Raw genomic sequence first — 16,616 nt, forward strand, 5'->3', positions numbered from 1 at the left:
CAGTGTAGTATCACTTACAGGAATCGGGAAGACAGCACAGAGCATACTGATGGTGGTGTGTTAGGCTGAGTCGGAGGTTGGGGTGGTGCAGTGGCCCCCACCCTCCAGGCAGCGAACCGATACCAATCCGCGAAGCATGCAGGGGTACAGTGGTAGCCGGGAGGCACACAGCACATCTTTAAGAAAAAAGCCGAAACAAACAAGCTAATTAATTAGATGCCGCCCAGCACGTAATTGTCGACTCAGATCAGAGGCAATGCAATCGGCAATCACCTCTGATCTGGGTTGACAATTAGGTGCCGGGTGGCACCTAATTAATTAGGATGTTTATTTCGGCTTTTTTTCTTAAAGATGTACTGTGTGCCTCCCGGCTACCGCTGCATTCTCCGCCAATCAGTATCTGTCCACGGCCCGGGGGCTGGGGTGGTGGGACACAGGGGTGTCATCTCATCGTCGATCAGGGCAGGCAGGTCATCTTCTCCTATCTCTGCCTGCCTCGATGTCAAAGGTCGAAGTTCATCGTCTGCTGTGGCTGATATGGAAGGCTTGCTTGACTGCTTAGCCTCGTGCATTTTTCTATCATACAGTTCTTTGTAAGGACTCAAACCATCTTGCAAATATGCCCAAACAGACATACCCTTTCAAAATTAAAGTCGTACTTTATCATTACTCATTCGGTTTCGATTGTTATCCTTTCCTCTTCCAATTGCATCAGCTCTTCATCTATCAGTTCTTGGTCATGGGATGCCAAAACCTCTTCAACATCATCTTCGTCAACTTCCACAAGCCAAATTCACTTTGTCCTTACTTCGTTCACCACGATCAAAACGCTTAATTATGTCTAGTTTTATGCTAAGTGTAACACCCTTACGAGCTTTTTTAGGCTTTTCCAATACCTCAGAACTCATTTTGCAAACAGCTGCTCACAGGCACGTGTTAAAGCAATGCCAGCTAGAATACCGTTCCGAATCTGGGGGAGAGCAGCTGCTCGGGGCGGCGCGGCCTTTTATTGTGCGCTGCTTTTCTTCATAACAGTGAAAACGCCTTCTGTTAGTGAAAACAGGTAACTAATGTAGGTCTTTCATAACAGTGAGGTTTTGTAAAGCGAACGTTCGAAAAGTGGGGGACACCTGTATTTTGTTATTGCTTCCTAAGTTTCCCATGGATACACAACAGCTCCTACTGGGCATTCCCTTGGACTCCTTCATGCTCTCTGGGGTTTGGAGGACAGGAGAAATCTCCATGGAGTTATATCTGTGCCTATGCCAGGTAGCTGGCCCTCCTTTACTCTAATAAAGTCTTATTTATCTTGTAGTGACATGCATGTAAAATCTGGCAGTCCACAGACATTGATCGATGTTACATGCATGTCACTAGAGACGCAAGATTAGGAGGTTGCTCCGCATAGTGGGATTGCACCAGGAAAGTAGCATTGGGTTGCCCTGGTTGTTTAGGGAATGGAGAGAGAAGGATCTGCATAGTGATTCAGTGATGGATGTGAGGAACTATAACATTCCAGTTATTCTAACTGTGACTCAGGTGAGAGGAGGTTGAAATCTGAGAGGGTGCAATGTTTCTCATTCTGAACTGCATTGTGAAGTCGTGATATATTGACTCATATAAGAGGACAACACAGAAGCAAACCTTTTGGCCCACACGTGTTGCTCCTACATTTTCTGAGCACTTTGACCAACTGTGTTTTATCCAGGTGCTTTACTCTTTACAAGGCAAACAAACTACACAAGTCAGATCTAGGTGCTTACCTAGCTTTATTCACACACACATACATGGCATTAATCATGCAATAGTTAATTTATGCTCTAACTATTTGTCTGTCTCCCATTATGCTTGGGTCCAATCACAGGCATCTTTGGGAGGCTCCTTTTGCTACTCTTCACAAGAGGTGGTCTCCTGCCTTAGGTAGTGCTGATGTCACCTTTGCTTCTTTGTTTGCTGGCTGTGGTCCTTATTGGATTTGCAGGTCCTCACAGGGTTTCAACCCGAAGCACCATCAGTTCCACTCCTGCCACAGATGTAGCTTAAATCACTGAGTTCCTCCAGCAGATTATTTGTTGCTCCAAATTCCAGCGCCTGCAGTCCCCTATGTCCGCAAGTCTAAGAAGGCATCTGAAAATATTCAGAGAGAATATTTCAGCGCTTATTCTCATGCTAAGTGAAAGCAAAAATGGTAGAGATCAGAAGTGGAGGATAGTTGTAGGACTGGAGGAGATATATAAGTAGGGAAGGCAGTGGGAATGGAGTGGTTAGAAATATTAAAAAATACTGACCAAGGCAAGTTAATGAACAGGATGAAATTTGCATGAACAGGAAGGTGCAAGTTAGAGTAAAAAACACTTGTAAAATTCTTCTATCTGTAGTTCTGCAGATAAAAGGCTTAGCCTGCAGAGTTTTCTGGTGTAATAGCGGGGACACTTCACACATACAACACAAAAGGCACTGGGTGAAATCAATGGTCCAAGAGACATCTATGGAGGAAAATGGATATCAGATGCTTTGGTTCAAGACCTTTACCTGTTCAGTTCCCTCCATAGATGCTGCCTGACACATTGAGTTCCAACAGTACCTTTTTGTCGCTCAAAATTCCAGCATCTGTAGTCTCTTGTGTCTCTTTATTTCCGATATGGATTATTGAATATATAACATAACTGGTTAATACTTCCTTGCTAAATTTGAACTGTTTTTCTTCATTTAAGAACAGAGCTGTGCCCATTTCTTATGTACTGTACTGTTGTATTTCTAATGTACTGTAGTAAATTAAATATACACAGGGGGACAATTACTGAGAGGGTCCTATTAGAAATCCTATCCTCCACATATTCTATGTCCATTTGGCTATTCTTTACACAAGGGGACAATTGTTCTACCACATAGTTTCTTGTCCCAGAATCAGCTTCTTGTCTCCACATAATTTCTGCAAATTACAGTATTTCCAAATGTCTTGCTATACAATCCACTGTTTCCACCATTTTCTGGAACTTGCATGAAGCTCCATGGAAGTTCTCCCCTAAATCTTTCTTTCCACTTGCATATTTCCAGCTTGCAAATTTCTCCTTCTCTCTCCAAGATTAATCCAATCTCAGAAACACTTTGTAGCTGAGTAAAGATGAATTATTTGTCACCTCTTAATGTAGATTGCACATTCAGTAATTTTCTCTGCTGCATTGTCACACAAGCTAAACTATAGAAAAAATATTCTAATGAGCTTCAGTACAAAATCTGGAGCAAATATTTTTCATTTGGAGCAAATGAAAAAGGTGAATGGTATGCTGGCATTTATAGCAAGAGGATTCGAGTACAGGAGCAGGGAGGTACTACTGCAGTTGTACAAGGCCTTGGTGAGACCACACCTGGAATATTGTGTGCCGTTTTGGTCCCCTAATCTGAAAAAAGACATTCTTGCCATAGAGGGAGTACAAAGAAGGTTCACCAGATTGATTCCTGGGATGGCAGGACTTTCATATGATGAAAGACTGGATGAACTAGGCTTATACTCGTTGGAATTTAGAAGATTGAGGGGGGATCTGATTGAAACGTATAAAATCCTAAAGGGATTGGACAGGCTAAATGCAGGAAAATTGTTCCCGATGTTGGGGAAGACCAGAACGAGGGGTCACAGTTTGAGGATAAAGGGGAAGCCTTTTAGGACCGAGATTAGGAAAAACTTCTTCACCAGAGGGTGGTGAATCTGTGGAATTCTCTGCCACAAGAAACAGTTGAGGCCAGTTCATTGGCTATATTTAAGAGGAAGTTAGATATGGCCCTTGTGGCTAAAGGGATCAGGGGGTATGGAGGGAAGGCTGGTACAGGGTTCTGAGTTGGATGATCAGCTATGATCATACTGAATGGCGGTGCAGGCTCGAAGGGCCAAATGGCCTACTCCTGCACCTATTTTCTATGTTTCTATCTATCTCATATCTGCACTGGAGCAATCTCTGAAGGTAAGTAGTATACTTATCTAGAATTTAATCTCTGTTTGCTCATGCTGAGTTTTAATGTACTCTGCATTGTACATTGTGTTGTATTTTGTCTTTGATTTTTTTTGCTCTCTATTGAGTTCAATAGAATGAATTTCAAAGGCAGAGCACTCGGTATTGTTGTGATTATAAGCCACAGTTACACTACCAAAACGGAAATGATTTTCTAGGCAACTTCAGAACTGCATTTTGTGACCTGCGAGTACTGTATTGTTCTAAATCTGACAATAGATGGCAGTGACGCACAGCCATCAATCTGAACTAGCTGGAGACGCACAACTGCAGGTGCCCGGATCTGGAGCAAAAACTAGATCACTGGAAAATTCAGTGGATCAAGCAGTATCTGTGGAGGCAAATGGATAAAGGCAAAGCGACCTAGTGCAATATCTTGACCAAAAATATCGATCAAGATATTGCCCCAAAAGCACTGACTGTCCATTTTCCACCATAGATGCTGTCTGACCCATCGTGCTTCTCCAGTGTCTTCACATAGCGTCATAGAGCAATAGGGTATGGACAGAAGCCACTCAGCCCAACAAGGAAAAGTTGTAAAGTTTGATGGCCACAGGCAGGAATGACTTCCTATCACGCTGTGTTGCATCTTGGTGGAATGAGTCTCTGGCTGAATCTACTCCTGTGTCCACCCAGTACATTATGTAGTGGATGGGAGACATTGTCCAAGATGGCATGCAACTTAGATAGCATCCTCTTTTCAGACACCACCGTGAGAGAGTCCAGTTCCATCCCCACAACATCACTGGCCCTACGAATGAGTTTGTTGATTCTGTTGGTGTCTGCCACCCTCAGCCTGCTGCCCCAGCACACAACAGCAAACATGATCGCACTGGCCACCACAGACTCGTAGAACATCCTCAGCATCATCCGGCAGATGTTAAAGGACCTCAGTCTCCTCAGGAAATAGAGACGGCTCTGACCCTTCTTGTAGACATGCTTAGTGGTCTTTGACCAGTCCAGTTTATTGTCAATTCGTATCCCCAGGTATTTGTAATCCTCCACCATGTCCACACTGACCCCCTGGATGGAAACAGGGGTCACCGGTACCTTAGCTCTTCTCAGGTCTACCACCAGCTCCTTAGTCTTTTTCATATTAAGCTGCAGATAATTCTGCTCACACCATGTGACAAAGTTTCCTACCGTAGCCCTGTACTCAGCCTCATCTCCCTTGCTGATGCATCCAGCTATGGCAGAGTCATCTGAAAATTTCTGAAGATGACAAGACTCTGTGCAATAGTTGAAGTCCGAGGTGTAAATGGTGAAGAGAAAGGGAGACAAGACAGTCCCCTGTGGAGCCCCAGTGCTGCTGATCACTCTGTTGGACACACAGTGTTGCAAGCACACGTACTGTGGTCTGTCAGTCAGGTAATCAAGAATCCATGATACCAGGGAAGCATCCACCTGCAACGCTGTCAGCTTCTCCCCCAGCAGAGCAGGGCGGATGGTGTTGAACGCACTGAAGTCAAAAAACGTGCTCGCTGGCTTGTCCAGGTGGGCGTAGACACGGTTCAGCAGGTAGATGATGGCATCCTCAACTGCTAGTCGGGGCTGGTAGGCGAACTGGAGGGGATCTAAGTGTGGCCTGACCATAGGCCGGAGCAGCTCCAGAACAAGTCTCTCCAGGGTCTTCATGATGTGGGAGGTCAATGCCACTAGTCTGTAGTCATTGAGGCTGCTGGGGCACGGCATCTCGGCACAGGGAAGAGGCAGGACGTTTTCCACAGTACAGGAACCCTCCGGAGCCTCAGGCTTAGGTTGAATACATGGCAAAGTACTCCACATAGCTGAGGGGCACAGGCTTTGAGCACCCTGGTACTGAGACCATCTGGTCATGCAGCCTTGCTCGGGTTAAGACGTTTCAGCTGTCTCCTCGCCTGTTCAGCTGTGAAGCCCACCGTGGTGGTTTCGTGTGGGGAAGGGGTATAGTCATGAGGGCAGGGTGGGGGACTGTGAGGAGGGGTAGGAGGGGAGAGTGGAATATGTGTTGGTTGGGGCTGACAACAGATGGCTCATGTGGGGGATGGGCAGGGGCCACAATGTCAAATCTGTTAAAGAACAGGTTAAGTTCGTTGGCCCTGTCCACACTGCCTTCAGCTCCTCTGTTGCTAGTTTGCCGGAAACCAGTGATGGTCCTCATTCCCCTCCAGACCTCCCTCATGTTGTTCTGCTGGAGTTCCCACTCAAGCTTCCTCCTGTACCTGTCTTTAGCCTCCCTGATCCTGGCTTTCAGGTACCTCTGTATTGCCCTCAGCTCCTCCCTATTTCCATCTCTAAACGCCCTCTTTTTAGCGTTCAGGACGTCCTTAATGTCCTTTGTCACCCATGGCTTGTTATTTGAATAACAAAGGACAGTTCTTGTCAGAACATTGCTGTCCACACAGAAGTTGATGTAATCAGTGATGCACTCTGTGAGCCCATCAATATCCTCTCCATGTGACTCACAGAGTGCCTGCCAGTCTGTCACCTCAAAACAACCCTGGAGCGCCTCATAAGCCTCCTCCGACCATTTTCTCACTGTCCTCGAGGTTGCAGGTTTACTGTTCACCAGAGGCACGTAGCAGGGTTTTAGATGCACCAGGTTATGATCTGACCTTCCCAGTGGGGGGAGGGGAGAGGAGCTGTATGCATCCTTAACATTAGCATACATCAAATCCAGAGTCCTCTCCCCTCTGGTTGTACAGCTCACATACTGCATGAAGTTGGGCAGTGTTCTAGCCATGGTAACATGGTTGAAGTCACCTGAGATGGTAATGAGGGCACTCGGGTGCTGGGTTTGTAATCTGGCTATGAAGGTATCACTTATCACTATATCACTTCCAGTGAACTATACACTCATGCTTCTAGGTTTCTTTGTTCCATTACACTCCCTGGTGCCCTACCATCTGTAGTTAAGGTCCTACACTGGTTTGACTTTCCAGAATGCATTACCTCACACTCGCCTATATTGAATCCACTTGCCACTCCTCAGCCCACTTCCCTAACCGATCAAGATCCCCTATAGTCTATGATAAAAATCTTGCACTATCAACAACACTTCCGAATTTCATATCCGCGGCGGGAGGAGAAGTGGGCAGCGCGACGCAGCGCACGTAGCTCTCCAGTGAAATGATATCGTATCTGTTAAATAGGGGCCGTGGACAATTCTGATTTGATGGAGACAGACATGAAAGCACAGAGGAACATCTGGAGAAATTTCTGAAATGCCCGGTTCACTGCCGCTGTTACTGTGCGATCGAGAATCTCCAGAGGGAAGGCCCCAAAATCCCCGGCTTTGCCTGCTGCTGGCGACCGAGGCTGAGGTTGAAGCGTTCGGATAGAGATGGTGCTCGGTACTCGGTGTCGGAGGACTGATCAGAGTTCGAAGTTTTCGGATGACTCAGAGTCGGACTGTGGTCGGGCATGGTAGGGAGAGTTTTCTTCCTTCTCCCGTCTGCATGAGATGTGGGACTTTCGAGAGACTTTGAACTTTTTTACTGTGCCAGGGCCTGTTCTTCATCAAGTTATGGTGTTGTTGCACTGTTGTATCTATATGTTATAATTATGTGGTTTTTGTTAGTTTTTCCAGTCTTGGTCTGTCCTGTGTTTTTGTGATATCACACCAGAGGAATATTGTATCATTTCTTAATGCATGCATTACTAAATGACAATAAAAGAGGACTGCATGTCCTCATAAACTAATCTAATCATCCACAAACCTACTGATTAAGCCTTGTTTTTGCATCCAAATCATTTATATAAATAACAGATAACAAGGGTCCCAAGACCAACCTCTGCAGCATACCGCAAGTCACTGGTCTTCAGTATGAGAAACAACCTTCAACCACCACCCTGCTTCCTGTCTCCGAGTTAACTGTGACTCTAACTAACTAGCTCTCCCTGGACCCGAGGGACCTAACCTTCCCTGTCAACTTGCCATCTGGAACCTTGTCAAAGGCTCTTCAGGATCCAGCATCTGCAGTCTCTTGTGTGTTCAAAATGTCTTGCCATCTGACTCAAGCCTCAATGTTGCCAGATTAAAATTGGGACTTTCATTTGTAAGAACTGTTACAAATTTAGAAACAATTCTCCTAACATAATAACTCAGTAATAAGGGTTATTAACAAAAAGTTCGAGAAATTCGCAGCAGCTCAGACAGTATCTGAGGGAAGAGAAACAGTTAAAATTGCAATTCGGAACTGGCAAAGAGGGAGATAAGTTTGCCCAGGTTGCTGGGAAAGTGTGGGAGGGATGGGAAGGAGAACAAAGGGGAATTCTCTAAAGAATAGATACCTAATGTTCCAGTTGAGATAAGATAAGTTTCTCTCTCTCTGTATAATACATTGTTAATGAAAGGTTCTGGGGCATGGTTGGTTGGCCAGATCCTATATGTAAAAAATAAAAAGGAGAAAAGGAAAGGCTGAACCAAAATAATGGCTGGAAAGAGTGGACAGTAAGAAAGAGCAAGTTTTGTAAATTTGGGGAATTTGATATTAAGTGCTGCAAGCAGCAATGTGCTCTGATGGAGAAAGAGGGGTTACTCTTTCAGATTGTATTGAACCTCCTCTTCTTTCAACATTTGCAATTTCCAGCAGCTCCAGTAAGTTTCCACTGCCAAACAATATTCTTCTCTTCCCCTCTTTCAATATTCCAAAGGGATTACTGCATTCATGGATCCTGGTCAGGTCTTCTGTCCCCACCTTGCCACAATGGGGCACTGGGAATGGACCCAAATGCATGACACAGATACTGAAGTACAAGGAACAGGACTTGACTAGAGTAGGGACGTGACAGGATTCAGACCAGGAGTAGGGACAAGAATGCAGACTTGGGTTAGGGGAAGCAGGACCAGGACTAGAAACCATGGACTAGGAGACAAGGCTTGGACTCCGAGCCCGAGACTGGACAAGGACCCAGAACCTGGGTCTTGCCTTGGGCTCAGACCCCAGAACCAGGCAAGGACATGACATGGCTTCAGGACAGGACGTGGCAGGGGTCTAGAGGCCTGAGCTTGGACACAGGCTGGGGTCTTTGCTCTTAAGGCTTGAGGCCAGGGTCTCGGGTTCTTGGAGCTTGGCTGCGGGATCCTCGAGGCTTGGGTTCTTGGAGCTTGGCTGCGGGATCCTCGAGGCTTGGGTTCTTGGAGCTTGGCTGCGGGATCCTCGAGGCTTGGGTTCTTGGAGCTTGGCTGCGGGATCCCCGAGGCTTGGGTTCTTGGAGCTTGGCTGCGGGATCCCCGAGGCTTGGGTTCTTGGAGCTTGGCTGCGGGATCCCCGAGGCTTGGGTTCTTGGAGCTTGGCTGCGGGATCCCCGAGGCTTGGGTTCTTGGAGCTTGGCTGCGGGATCCCCGAGGCTTGGGTTCTTGGAGCTTGGCTGCGGGATCCCCGAGGCTTGGGTTCTTGGAGCTTGGCTGCGGGATCCCCGAGGCTTGGGTTCTTGGAGCTTGGCTGCGGGATCCCGAGGCTTGGGTTCTTGGAGCTTGGCTGCGGGATCACTGAGGCTTGGGTTCTTAGAGCTTGGCTGCGGGATCCCCGAGGCTTGGGTTTTTAAGAGCTTTGGCTGCGGGATCATCGTCTTGTAATGCATCGTCTTGAGGCTGATAACTCGGAGGCTGCAGCTGAGACACCGACTGGGAACTGAACATTAACATAGAGCCGGGACTTGTCCTTCGAAAAGCCGGGACTCATCATTAACGCAACACCAACATGAAACAGAACAGTACGTAGACATAGAGCCAGGACTTATACTTGGACAAGCCAGGACTCAACCTCTCCACACTAAGGTGGGACAGGTCCATCTTCTGGGTAACAGCAGAACGGCCTGACTTACCCCACAGAGGCAAGGACAAGACAAGACAGATCCCCCCACAGGGCAATGGCAAAACAGCTTGACTTACCCCACAGAGGCAAGGACAAGACAAGATGAGACAGGATCCCCTCCTACCCCCCGCAGGGCAACGGCAAAACAGCCTGACTTACCGCACGGAGGTGAGGACAAGAAGAGAAAAACACCAAAGAACAACAGACAGTTCCATTTCTGCTTCAGGGTAGCTCCAAGTCTCACTTCGACCAGCAACTTCAGCTGGCTACAGAAACAGCTGGATCCCTACCTAGCTCAGAGTAGCTGGCAGCCACTCATCTGGCCCAGGAAACAGCCAAGTCCATACCACAAAGACAGCTCCGACTACTGACTGCAAGGCTCCATGAGGGGATGATTCCCCAAGGCAGCCTAAAGATGGCAAGCAGCCACTCTAGCCTTCCACCAGCAGGTTGCTCCCAGGGGATCTTGACAAAACAAACCAGCAGCCCCCACTCAACCCCAAGGCCTCTTATATTCCAAGCCCCAAGATGGGAATCAGGTGCCTATGGTCAACTCAATCAAGGGACAGCTGGAAGACCCAGAGTCCAGAGTCCACGGACCGGACTGTGAACTGGAATACGGACTTCACGGACCAGACCATGACACACCTGTCATGTCACACTTTGCTATGCAACCACAGGAAGTGTAATACCTGTCTTTTCATCCAGGCACCCACCCTTCTGATGGGTAGTGACTTACTTGCATTTCTTCCACTTTGGTGTTCACAATGTCCCTCCTCTAGCCCTGGTGGTCACTCTGCACAGAAATCCACAAGAGTGACCCTCAGTTTCCAGTGTCCTGCCACCTTATACAGTCATGGAGTGATAGATTTAAACAGCAAATAAAAAGGCCCTTAATTCCAACTCATCTACACTGAAAAGTCTACCTTTCTGAATTAATCCCGTTTCTCCTGACGAAGGGTCTCGGCCTGAAACGTCAACTGTACCTCTTCCTAGAGATGCTGCCTGGCCTGCTGCGTTCACCAGCAACTTTGATGTGTGTTGCTTGATAACTATACTGATTTGCTTCTCTTTCCCAGGTCTGATAAAAAGTCCCATACCTAAAATATTAACTGTTTCTTCCCACAAGTGGTGCCCAACTTGCTGAATGTTTCCAGCTTTTCCTGTTTTTTTAATATATAACAGATTTTCCACATCTGAAGATTTTTTAAAAAATGTATGAAACGTTATGAAGCTACTTAAATCTGTGATAGATTCTTGATCATTTTAGAGGAAGCAAGCAAACCAGCCTCAGTCCAGCTATTTAACTTCTTGCAAGAGATTTTGGTGCTAAAGTTCTGGTGCTTCCTGTATTGCAAGGAGATATCAAATTAAATATCTGTGTGAACTGACAGAATTGTTCACGTGTCCAAGACAAAATATTGTCACCTACCTAAATAGTTTTTATGATTTTTTGGAACATACAGTAATTTTTATCTATTTTTGTTATTTTATGAATGAAGGAAATTACTAAGGAATGTGAGGGTTCATTAAATTCTCAAAATTTTAGGTCAAAGTACTAAAGTGTTCTCGAGACCATTTATCCTGAAAACCCAAAATAACAAATACTTGGCAAGATGGTTTTCCAAATGATTTACAGACTGTATATCCAAAGACCTTCCTCCTGCATGTCTTTAGCATAGTCCCTTACACTGAATCTGTGCAAGTGAAGAACAATGGATTACTTACCCTTCGGATTGACCCAACAATCTAACTGCCTCTACAAAGAGTGATTGGAAAACAATAAAACTGCAGACGCTGGAACTCTGAAATAAAGAGAAAAATTGTAATCTAATGGCTACATGTACTCTCTTCCTGACAAGTTCTGATTATCATTGCACACTTCACTACCATGCATTGACATATGATCCGTTCTCATTAAATTTTCCATCACCAGAACCCATTTGCTGACAATATAGCCTTTATCACCAACCTCGATAATTTGCTTTATTGGAAAACAACTTCATCTTGATTCAGAAACAAGAGAAAATCTGCAGGTCCAATGGAGCCCAGAAATGCAACAGGCATACGAGGCTCGGAAATAGGAAGTGGTCCACACACCAACCTTGGTCATTCCTGACTACTCTAAGTCCTTCCAGCTATATACTAATGAAAAGGAAGGATTTGCCAGCACCTTGTTGGCTCAGGAACATGGTGGCTTGAAAAGTCCAGTGGAATATTAGTCCATTCATCTACCACCTGTGGTGCGTCGCCTGCCTGACTGCCTACAAGCTGTGGTGGCAACAGCAGTGATGGTTGATAAGGCAGCACCTATAATATTGGGCCATCCCTGCACAGTATTGGCTCCTCAAACAGTAATGCTACTCCTCAATCCAGTGGTTACACAACACTTTATAGCAGCAAGGCAAACAGGGAATGAGGTCATGCTATGGTTAAAACAAAATTTGATTTTAAAAGAGCACTCGCCCTTCATCTGGCCATCCTTGTTCCAGTTCACAGTGACGCCATACGACATGATTTTTATTTATTCTTTTTATTTATTCACTTACAGGATGTGGGTGTTGGCAGCTAAGTCAGCATTTGTTGCCCATCACTATTTGCCCTTGAGAAGTCCCTCTCCTTCTCCCTCCCCCCCTTCCGCTCTCCCTCTCCCTCTCCCAGCTGTAAGTGCTCTGATGGTGGCCAAAAGCCAAATGGGTGCACAGAACCAAGTGTAAGCTGTATGAGCCCTCTCTTCTGCAGTCTGATAGTGTACTGGAAAAGAAGGAAGGAAAACTGAAGGGCAATGAACTGGCTAATGATACGTGGGCATATTTGCCTCATTGCCTTAGTGTCTAGACTTACCTGGCTGCGCTCTCTCTTCTATTTGGCGTTTGAATCCCACACTTAGAAGTTCCCCTCTCCAAGATATCATGAATAAAGCTCATGGGAGAGAGAGAGGGAGAGATCTGAGTTAAAAATAGGCACAGCAGGTTTTTTCTTCACATGGGGTGGGGGGGAGGATGGTTGAGTTAACAAAATGGCAGTAAATGGATGAATTTCATGGGTTCATAGACAGTGAACATCGTATGATAATAATTAATAAATACCTAAGCAGAATTGACTGGCTACATTGTAACCAGTCGGCCCAAAATCCTGCAGCCCGAAACATCGACTGTACTCTTTTCCTAGATGCTGCCTGGCCTGCTGAGCTCCTCCAGCATTATATGTGTGTTGCTTGGATTTCCAGCAGCTGCAGATTTTCTCTTCTTTCTCTCGATTCTCCTGCCAGCCACCTACATGAGGGACAATTTCCAGTGAACAATTAAGCTATCAACCAGAACACCTCGAGAATGTGAGAGGAGGCAGAATGTGTGGACTCCAGACAGACGGTAGCAGAGGTCAGCATCAAACGTAGAGTGGTAGAGAAGTGAGGTAGTGGCATTACCGATACACCAGATTGCCAATTCAAGCAAAGACCATCTAACAGAACAGTTCCCTAATTCCTCATGAGTAGTGTTAGTATTCATATATTGAAACCCATTCCTCCCTCATTAGTCTTTTAGATAAACATTCAATTCTCTACCCTTACTTAGCCCATGCCAATATGAATGCAGGCAGATAATAAGGCAGAGCTTAACCTCTGTGCAGTTCTGCTTTTCAATTTTGACCTTAGATACTCATGCTCCAGGGCCAGCTGCAGTGAAACATCCCCATAGCATGAGCAGTTACCAACCTGTTTCATGGTATGGATGGTGCGCTTTTGATAATGTGCGATGTTTTGCTTATGCCAAACAGAGATACAGAGAGAGAGAGAGAGAGAGAGAGAGAGGGAGATTTCCTCCAGCGTTTTGTGTGTGTGGTCAAGTGATTGGCTTATTTATCTATTGCCAAAACTAAGAATTGAAAGTGCTGAGAATAGTCCAAATCAAGTAGCATTTCAAAAGAGATAAAACAATGATTTAGTGTTTCAGGTAAATTAACTTAAAGCAAAACTGTTACAGTTCAAAACTTGTACTCTGGCTCTAGATGCTGGCTATAATAATGTGTTTTCCAAAAGAATATTGGGTTTGCTCAATTACTACATGGGGAGAATGGCCTTGATTTCATGGAGTCCAAATCTGCTATTTCTTCTGAGAATTTCAACATTTCTCATCTCAACACTTGTTGTTCTGCTCTACCTACTAAACAACTCAGCCTGTTGTCACTAACAGTGAGAAAGTGTAGCCCAATGGCAGGCCTTCTAACTCTGGAACTATCTGAGTTTATCCTTCTAGTGGATCTGGGGTATCTTCCACTGAAAGTCAGTAGGCTTCCACATATTATACATCGGTGACAAGAGAGACGGAAGCACATTGACAGCAGGAACTCAGTGAAATCACTGAAGAAATTTGCTGATATTCCCATATTTTTGTCATAGTTGAATATACCAATATAATTCGGAATTTTCAAAGATCATTCTAAGTAAGTGGGCAGCTTATCATGAGAAAGCTTTCATTTACTCGTATTTTGGGTGGCAGACTATTCTTAATTCCCCTTAAGGGAATAAACCACTTTTTTGAACCAGAAGGATTTTACGGTTTCTGGAGAAGGTGCCCCTACAGCACTGTTGGGAATGTAGTTTCAGGATCTAGACCAGTTGGTTATTCCTCTCTGCACCTTGTGGTACATCAGGTGGCAACCTTGTCATTTCTTTAGGATTTTGTCTGTTTTTTATGAGGCCGAGTAGCTGGCTGGACACTCAATGAGCATTGATGGAAAGTGTCCAAGGTGCCGGCCAGATTTGAACCCGGAATCACTTGCCTCGAGGTTGGGTGCAGATATCACTACACCACCAGCTGGGACGATTTAGATCAAGTAACAGTGAATTTGTGGGATGTGCAGCTTTGAATAGAACATGTACATGATGATATTCCTAAACACCAGGCCCCTACCTATGTTATTCTTAGTACAGAGTCATGAGTTTAGCTTGGGCCGTAAAAAGATTCTAGGATAGTAACAGTAGCACACATTGTTGGTGAATGATTCTACGGTCAGTGTGTGTCAGAGGTAGAGGAAATGAAGTTGTATGTGGAAGATATCATACCAGTCAACCAGATGTTTTTTCTTTGGCATTGACAATCTTCGTGAGTGCTGTTCGAACTATCCTATCCAGGCAAGTAGATGAACTCAGAATCAGAATCAGGTTTAATATCACTGGCATAATTTGTGAAATTTGTTGTTTTGTGGCAGTAGTACACTGCAATACATAATAATAAAAATATCTAAATTACAATCAGAAGTATGTATATATTAAAAAATTAAATTAAATAAGTCATGCAAAAATAGAGGAAAAAAATTAGTGAGGTAGTGTTCATCAATTTATTGTCCATTCATAAATATGATGGTGGAGGGGATGAAGCTGTTCCTGAAACATAGAGTGTACGTCTTCAAGCTCCTGTACCTCCTCCCTGATGGTAGCAATGAAAAGAGGACATGTCCTGAGTGATGGGGGTCCTTAATGATGGATGTCGCCTTTCTGAGGCATCAACTTTTGAAGGTGTCCTGGATGCTGAGGAGGTTAGTTCCCATGATGGATTTGGCTGAGTTTACAACTTTCTGCAACTTTTTCTGATGCTGTGCAGTGGCCCTTCCATACTAGACAGTGAAATAACCAGTAAGAATGCTCTCCACTGTACATCTGTAGAAATTTGCTAGAGCCTTTGGAAACATACCAAGTCTCCTCAAACTCCTGATGAAATATAGTTGCTGTCGTGCTACCTTTGTAATTGCATCAATATGTTGGGCCCAGGATAGATTTTTAGAGCTGTTGCCACCCAGGAACTTAAAGCTGCTCACCCTTTCCACTGTTGATCCCTTGATGAGGGCTGGTGTGTGTTTCCTCAACTTCCCCTTCCTTGAGTGCACAATCAGTTCCTTGTTCTTACTGATATTGAGTGCAAGGTTGTTGTTGTAACAGCAATGATCTATCTTTCTCCTGTATATCTCCACACCACTATTTGAAGTTAAGCGAGCGATAGATATGTCATCAGCAAAATGATTGAACATTGAACTTTGAAGTTCAGCATTTCAGCAAAATGATTGAACATTGAACTTTGAAGTCCATACAGATGCTGGATATCCATTCCCATTCCAATGTGTCTATCCAGGACTTCCTCCACTGTTGTGATGAGGCCACACTCAGGCTGGAGGAATAACACCTTATATTCCACCTGAGTAGTCTCCAACCTGATAGCATGAACATTGATTTCTTGAACTTCTAGTAATGAACCCCCTCCTCACCATTCCCCATGCCCTTTACCCTCTCTCACCTCATCTCTTTGCCTGCCCATTGCCTCCCTCTGGTGCTCCTTCCCCCTTTTCTTTCTTTCATCCTCTTCTATCAGACTCTCCCTTCTCCAGCCCTGTATCTCTTTCACCAATCAACTTCCAAGCTCTTTACTTCATCTCTCCCCCTTCAGGTTTCACCCATCACCTTGTGTTTCTCTCTCCCCTCCCTCCACCTTTTAAATCTACTCCTCAACATTTTTTTCTGCAGTCCTTCTGAAGGGTCTCGGCCTGAAACATCAACTGTACTCTTTTCCATAGATGCTGTCTGGCCTGCTGAGTTCCTCCAGCATTTTATACGTGTTGCTTGGATTTCCGGCATCTACAAATTTTCTCATGTTCAGAGTGGGCTTCCTTCTACATTGGAGAAAGCAAAGGGAGATTTGGTCGATGTTTTTGTAGGGAACCTGCATTCAGTCCACAAGGGGTCCCTGAGCTTCCCATTGTTCAGACAAAATATGGAACATGCTCCAGAAATTGGACATAATACCCCCTCAAAACCAAA

General features: G+C 45.1%; 1 long non-coding RNA gene across 1 annotated transcript; it reads right to left on the reverse strand.

The window, feature by feature from the left end:
* Positions 1-1,795: 1,795 nt before the first annotated feature.
* LOC140211390 (uncharacterized) lies at positions 1,796-13,068 on the reverse strand. Its single transcript, XR_011889445.1, has 3 exons — positions 12,895-13,068; positions 12,650-12,727; positions 1,796-2,127 (listed from the first exon to the last, which is right to left on the reverse strand). It is a non-coding gene; the product is annotated as an uncharacterized lncRNA (long non-coding RNA).
* Between the last annotated feature and the right edge of the window lie 3,548 nt (positions 13,069-16,616).

This window comes from Mobula birostris, chromosome 17 (genome assembly GCF_030028105.1).
Source record: "Mobula birostris isolate sMobBir1 chromosome 17, sMobBir1.hap1, whole genome shotgun sequence".
Lineage (NCBI taxonomy): Eukaryota > Metazoa > Chordata > Chondrichthyes > Myliobatiformes > Myliobatidae > Mobula > Mobula birostris.